The sequence below is a fragment of the Urocitellus parryii genome, chromosome 6 (genome assembly GCF_045843805.1).
Source record: "Urocitellus parryii isolate mUroPar1 chromosome 6, mUroPar1.hap1, whole genome shotgun sequence".
NCBI classification, from domain to species: Eukaryota; Metazoa; Chordata; class Mammalia; order Rodentia; family Sciuridae; genus Urocitellus; species Urocitellus parryii.
Window position 1 is genome coordinate 119350221 of NC_135536.1, and position 7084 is coordinate 119357304.

The window sequence follows — 7084 nt, forward strand, 5'->3', positions numbered from 1 at the left end:
GGCTTCAGGAGCTGCTGGGATTACAAGCCTGTGCCACCCCACCCGGCCACACAGATTCTTGATTTCTTTCCTACCTCAAATAAACTGGCAGTGGGAGCTCCCCAAGTGCCTGGGGTTCTAAGTGTGCACCCTCTGCTCCAGGAGCTTTTTGCCTGCTCTCCAAAGCCCATCAAATTATGCTTCCTTTCAAGTGAGCCTGTGCTCCACTAGTAAAGGAGCTTCATTAGTGCCTTAGGAGCCAAGAACTGCAGTTGGCAGATCACAAATTGTTGTTAAGAGCAGCTCAAGGCAATTACAGCTGAAACTTAAAAACTGATTTCATACTAGCGCGGGGGGGCAGCAGTGGGGAGTTGGCTCCAAGACCCAACTCTCTCAGATTCACAAACTCTTAAGAGGAAAAAGGCTGCTTGGGCACAACTCAACTTCCTGGAGGTCCCAGATAACAGACCCACATTCCAAGGACTGCTCCTCTGCCCTCTGGAAGTTGCATAGAAGCAGCCAGTGAGTGGCAGTGGTCCCCCGTCTAGGTTTAGGAACCCAAGCAGGGGTGCTGGGGTGTAGCTTAGGGGGAGAGTGCTTGCTTAGTGTGTGTGAAGCCCTGGGATCAATCCCCACTCCTGCAAAATTAATAATAATAATAATAGTAATACAAGTAGGGCTGGGAGGACTTCTATGGAATCCACCAGCAGGAGTGTCCCGAGTCTCTACAGAAGGAACTTGCCTGCCAAGAGGGGAGTGGAAGGACTCTACCCCGAGGGGCAGTGCTCTCTGAAGTACTGTCCCTAACCACCATCTGTTACTCACTAGTCCACGCTTCAGCTGGAATCAAGGGGAGAGTGAAAACCTTCATGCCTGCAGTTCATGTTTCCATCCCCTCTCACCCGAGTGCCTCTTACACTCTCCAACAGAGGTGGGGTACATGGGAAACCTGCCCAGCCCCAGCCTCTGCCTCTCTCCATCTTGATCTAGTCTGACTCCATGGCCACTCCTTGTCAGCCCTCTTGGCAGTGCCCTGTTGATGCCACCTGATACTTAGGATAGAGCCCCACCCCAGGCATCAGACTCAGCTGGCCTCCCCTCTCATAGCCAGGGTCTGAGCCTCTCTGCTTCCTCCACTGCCTCCTCTTGCTCTCTGATCTCCTGAAGGGCAGAGCAGCTGGCCTTAACCAAGCACCTCTGTGCTCCTGGCCTGGGCACTGCTCCAGAGCCCCAAAGCTACAGTGAAAGCTAACAGTAAGGAACCCCAAGCAAGTGCTTCCCACAATCTGGCCTCATTCAGCCACCCATGTGATGGCCCCATTTTTCCTATTTTACATATAAGGAAAATGAGGCCCAACCAAAAGTCAGGATTCAAACCTACATGTGTGTGACTTCTAGTGCTGTGCTCTTTCTTGCACTCCATTTCTGCCATCTGTGTGCAACAGAGCAAGGGCAAGGTGGGCAGGAGGACAGTAGGAGGAAGGAGAACAAGAAGAGCACTCCGGGGAAGGTCATGGGGACCCGCAGGAGCTCAGGCCTTTTCTGCTGCTGTTCTTCCACATATTAAGTGCTATGTGCTAAGGGCCTGATGTTGGCAAGGACTACAGGAGCTACACCCCAAATCTGACAGGAGGGAGGACAGAGGGGAGTACCACTGGATGGGAGCCAGGGACAGAAGCTCCTGCCCACTTCTGTGTGACTGGGGAAAGATTTGGAGGAATGAGACCAGGGTATGGAATAAATTGTTGTTCCCAGAACCAGAGGCCTGTCTGATGGGCCAAACATCTACCTGGAGACAAAGGCAAGGCCCTCCGGAAGCTCCCTCTGAGCCCTGGGATGCTACCAAGCCTGATTTGTACTGGAGCCCTGAACATGGGCTCGTGGGGGTGGCCCCAGCCTCCCTCTCAGGACCTCTCAGGACCCGCCTTCATGTTCTACACTGGGCTAGCCAAACCCTCCCTGTTTCCAAAACCAGAAACCTGGTGTGGAGAGATCTTGGGCAAAGGTCCTGACTTCTGTGAACTCCACTCACCTCCTCTGTGGAAGGAGCCCTGTCTGCCCCATCCTAGGCTGGTTCTGGGAGAGTGAATCGGCATGTTAATGGTTGTGCAAATGTGCCAGTCTCAAGTGGGAAATGGAGCCTATCTGAGGCCTGCAGGAGACAAGGAAGGAGAGGGGTGTTGTACCAGTCCAGACTGGTCAGGGAAGAGGGGCCTCTGCAGGAACAGCTGTGACCTGGAAAGGGTAGTCTTTAAGGGACTCCACCCCAGCAATGCCCGCTCTCTGGAGCTCCAGCCAACCACTGGCCAGTTCATCCTGCCTTGCTGAGCAGGCAAGGGTCCCTCCTTGGAACACCTGTGTGTCCAAAGGTCAGGCTCATCAGGTGCTTGTCTAAATGAGGAACCACAGGGAGGTCAAAATGGACCCCAAGTAGAGGGTGTAGAGGGGCCATGCTGAGCCTGGGGGTGTGGGGTGCCCCTCCCCTGGAAGGCGCTTGTCTGAGGAAGGTAGCTGCAGAGCTCTAACCACACTTGCTTAATTTTATCCTCACCAAAACCCTCTGAGGTATTTTCTAGAATTATGCACATTTTACTGCTGAGAAAACAAGCCAGAGAGGTTTTGTCTGCCCAGGTCACTGGTAAGGGAAATAGGGTTTGTCCTCCGTCAGTCTGACTCCCCCTCCCAGAGACCTAGCGCTCCAGCCATCCTCCCTCACTCTCCTGCTGTCACCCCCAAATCGCCAGTGGTTCAAGGTGCCCAGTGAAGAACACCCAGTTTCAGAGTCCTGCTGTCTGCCGACCAGTTGCCCATAGCAGCCTCCAGCCTCTAGGCCGGCCTCTGTGCCTCCCCCATCAGAGACACCTTGAGATTCTCCACACAGTCTCCGTCTTTCTTCTCCCTGTTCTTTGGGCCTGTTCATCTGAGAAGCTTTTGGGAGAAGGCTTTGGGCAACTCCCCATGGAAATGCTCCCTCACCCACCTGAAGTCACCAACTCCCTCCCCAGACCCAGCTCCTGGCCTGAGGTTTATGGGTGTGCAACCCCCTCTCTGTGAGCTGCGGGGAGCCCCTGGCTTCAGCTGCTTTCCTCCATGTCCAATTCACACGTTCAAGAACTGGCCACAGCTGCTCCTTTGTGCCTGGTTCTAGGCTGGGCTCTCCCACCCAAGAGAGATTATTTGATCTCCCACTTGATCATCTCTTGGTCTTCCCAGTGACCCCCATTTTACAGCTGAGAAAACTGAAACTCTGAGTGGGTGAGGAATTGACCCAAGGCTGCACAGCTGGGAAGTGAGAGGGTTGAGATTCCAACCTAGGCCTGGCTGCCTGGGGAGCCAGTTCTGCTCCCCACCGTTTCACAAGACTTCAGCTTGTCTTTGTTCCAGTGGATGGGATAGGGTCCGGTGGGCATTCACTCCTGCAGTGACAGACCAGAGAACCCAGGAAGTTCTTCTCCACATGGGCAGAGAGCACAAATGGGAAGAGAGAGCTGGACTAGGTGGGGCAACCAGGCCCATCAGAGATCCATGGTTCCCTCTGTCCAACTTCACTGAGCTCCTGCAGGCCAGCCAGCCACTGGGCACCAGCACTGGCCAGCTTAGGGACATTCCCTCTGGAGAGGCCCCTGAACACTTACCTGCCATACCCAACCTCCAGAGAAGAGGTGGGGCTAACTCTGCTGGATTCCATCTTCCAGCAGCAACAACTTCTGTACAAAAGGCAACCCAGTGGCCAGCAGCCCCAATTTTTTTTCCTTCCTTCCTTCCTTCCTCCTTCCTTTCTGGAGGGGAGGGTTAATCTGCCCTCCACCCACACACACACCCTGTCAGGGCGATCAGTCAAGGTTGTAAGACCCTCACCTTGTAGCTCTGTGCTTTCGAAAACACACCAAATAGACCCCCGTGACTGCAGAGTCCCACTGTCTCATGAATATGGTGACAGCGTGTGCCTCATACTCTGCAGGTCGCTTTTCTCATTTAACAATACATCATGGACGTCGTATTTTTTTCTTCCACTCAATCTCACTTTTTTTTTTAAATGTAAGAACAATGTGTGTTTATTACAAAATATGTGAATATTTTAGACATTTTTATTGCACAAGTGCGCAAAGGCAAACATGTATATTCAATGTTGACAATCATAAAGAATTGATAAACAAAATAACTTGTCAATAGATAATTGGTTAAAATATAGTATACCAAAGTAGAAATGTTATAAATCATTGAAACAGATACAGAGAGCATGTCATTTTACAAGGGAAATTGTCTAAAATATACAGTTAACTGAAAACTCAAGTTAAAAAATGTTGAATTGATGTCATGTAATTTAAAAAATATTAGATATTTAGCCAAAAAAATTGGAGAAATATATACCAAACTACATGGTGATAGTCTCTCCATTATAAATATCTATAATGATTAAAAGTTTTGGGCCTGGGGTTGTGGCTTAGTGGTAGAGAACTCACCTTGCATGTGCATGACCCTGGGTTTGATCCTCAGCACCACATAAATGTAAAATAAAGATATTGTGTCCACCTAAAACTAAAAAATAAATATTTTTTAAAAGACATTTTAGTAGAATTATATTTTTCATAAAAAACTGATCTTCCTCCTCCAGTTCAACTAAGCATTAGATTTGTTCTGACATTGAAGCACCTAACAAGAGAATTTGAGTCCATTGACCTTTTTCATACACCTTGTCCTCTGTGGCTGTGAGTATTGATGAAAGTGGGAAAATTATTATCCTTAACTTAAAAATCCATATGGATTTATTTTATTAAAGCCAGAAACCTAGATTCTATGATGAGCAGATATCATTAGATTTCTCTTGCTGTAAACATAGTAGCAATTGTTTATAGGTCTATAATTCTTTTTTAAAAATTTTTATTCTAACTTGTTATATATGACAACAGAATGCATTACAATTCATATTACATTTGTAAAGCACAATGTTTCATCTCTCTGCTTGTATACAAAGTATATTCACATCATTTGTGTCTTTTTCAAACATGTACTTAGGGTAGTGATGTCCATCTCATTCCACCACCTTTTTTTTACCCCCTTGTCCCCTCCCTCTCTCTCCTTCCCCTTTGCCCTATCTACAGTTTGCCTAATCCTCCAATGCTCCCCCTCTCTACCCCACCATGAATCAGCCTCCTTCTATCAGAGAAAACATTTGGCATTTAGTTTTTTGGATTGGCTAACTTCACTTAGCATTATATTCTCCAACTTCATCCATTTACCTGCAAACGCCATGATTTGATTCTCTTTTATTGCTGAGTAATATTCCACTGTGTACATTTTCTTTATCCATTCATCTACTGAAAGGCATCTAGTTTGGTTCCACAGTTTAGCTATTGTGAATTGTGCTGCAATAAACATTGATGTGGCTGAGTACCTGTAGTATGCTGTTTTAAGTCCTTTGGGTGTAGACCGAGGAGCGGGATAGCTGGATCAAAAGGTGGTTCCATTCCCAGTTTTCCAAGGAATCTTCATACTGCTTTCCATATTGGCTGCACCATTTTGCAGTCTCACATGAGTGTGCCTTTGCCCCCACATACTCAATCTTTTAATATTAAAAAATCATTGATGTACAAAAATGTGAAAGTGTGACAATGACAACATACAAAATTCTGTGATCGGAAGTCCCTTCGAGTGTACTCAGGTGCACACACACCGGCCCAACAGATTCTGGTGTGGAAAAACAAACTGAAATGAACCAGAGCCACCAAAGAGCAGCAACGCGTGTGTTCTCCATCCCACCGATCACGGACCAGCAGCTACTCCAGTAACAAAAACACCATGTGCTCCCGGGAACAGCAAGGCAGCCTTCTTACTCAGGGTGGATCAGCACAAATAAACCAAGGGAAAAAAAAAAGAAAAGTGCTGCATATGATATGGGCTGGGGCTGTAGCTCAGTGGCCAAGTACTTGCCTTGCATGTGTGAGGCACTGGGTTTGATCCTCAACACCACATAAAAATAAATAAAGACATTGTGTGTCCATCTACAACTAAAAAAAATTTAAAAAAGAAAAAAAGTGCTGCATACTTAAATCTAGGAGTGTCATTCACGAGGATTGTCACAATTCCACTAGAAGGAACAAATCCTCTGGCTCTCCCCGCGACATCTTTCTTCTGTACCCAGTGTTGTCCTTGTTCGAAGAGGCCTCGGTCCTCAACAGATTATCTCCTTTGTTTAAAAACTTGACCTGCCCATTTTGCTTTTCATGAATCTTCAAGACTCTCTTCCTTCTATCCTAAAAACATTGTATCCCACTTGCATGGGATCTGCAACTCGATTTGTTCGAAAGAGAAGGTCTCCTCTGTGGAGGGCAGGTTCCATGCGGCCGCTGAGCACCACTGCAGCTGACTTTCACCTCCAGATATTAGCATCATCCCCTTCCAGATCATCAGGGCCAAGGACACAACCATTCCAAAACACGGGATGTAATAATCAGCTGCCTCTGGTTTGGGGTGGGTGGGAATTACTGGGGATTGAACCAGGGCCACCTTACCATCGTGGGAGCTACATCCCCAGGCATGTGTCACCACTCCTGGCTACAGCTGCCTCTTGTTCATCCCACACACATCGCCCCCAAAAGCCGAAAGACAGCCTGGGGGCCTGGTGAGTGGGACACTGGCAGCAGAGAGGCCCAATGTGACCACCGGGAGGAACAGCTCCACATTGCACTTCTTAAAAGACAGCTTGTCTCACTAAAAATAATACTATTATATAACACATATGTAAATTTTATTTCTACTTCTCTGAGCTTTCAGGCACACACTGACTGATGACTAAGAAATGAAATATCAAGAACTGCAAAACTCTCTCTAGAGCTATAAAAGGAGATGCGTGGATAGATGAACCCTCAAATGGTCTTCTCAAGTATCTTAATGAAATTTGAACCAAAAATATCAATGGGATGTTTTTCTAAGATGAGAAACTACAAAGGGGTTCTGCAAGTCTCCTGGAAGAATGAACAGTTGAAACACAGAAATTGCTGAAATTGAGAGAATATTTAAGCATATGGAAAAACTATGATTAATAAAACAGTGTGATGCAGGTACAAGAATAAACAAGTCAGTATAACAGAATAGGTCCCCTAAA

The 7084-nt window shown here is 47.2% G+C and overlaps 1 pseudogene; it reads right to left on the reverse strand.

Annotated features, from left to right (window-relative positions):
• Positions 1-5809: 5809 nt before the first annotated feature.
• LOC113182069 (signal peptidase complex catalytic subunit SEC11A-like) lies at positions 5810-6555 on the reverse strand (annotated as a pseudogene).
• Between the last annotated feature and the right edge of the window lie 529 nt (positions 6556-7084).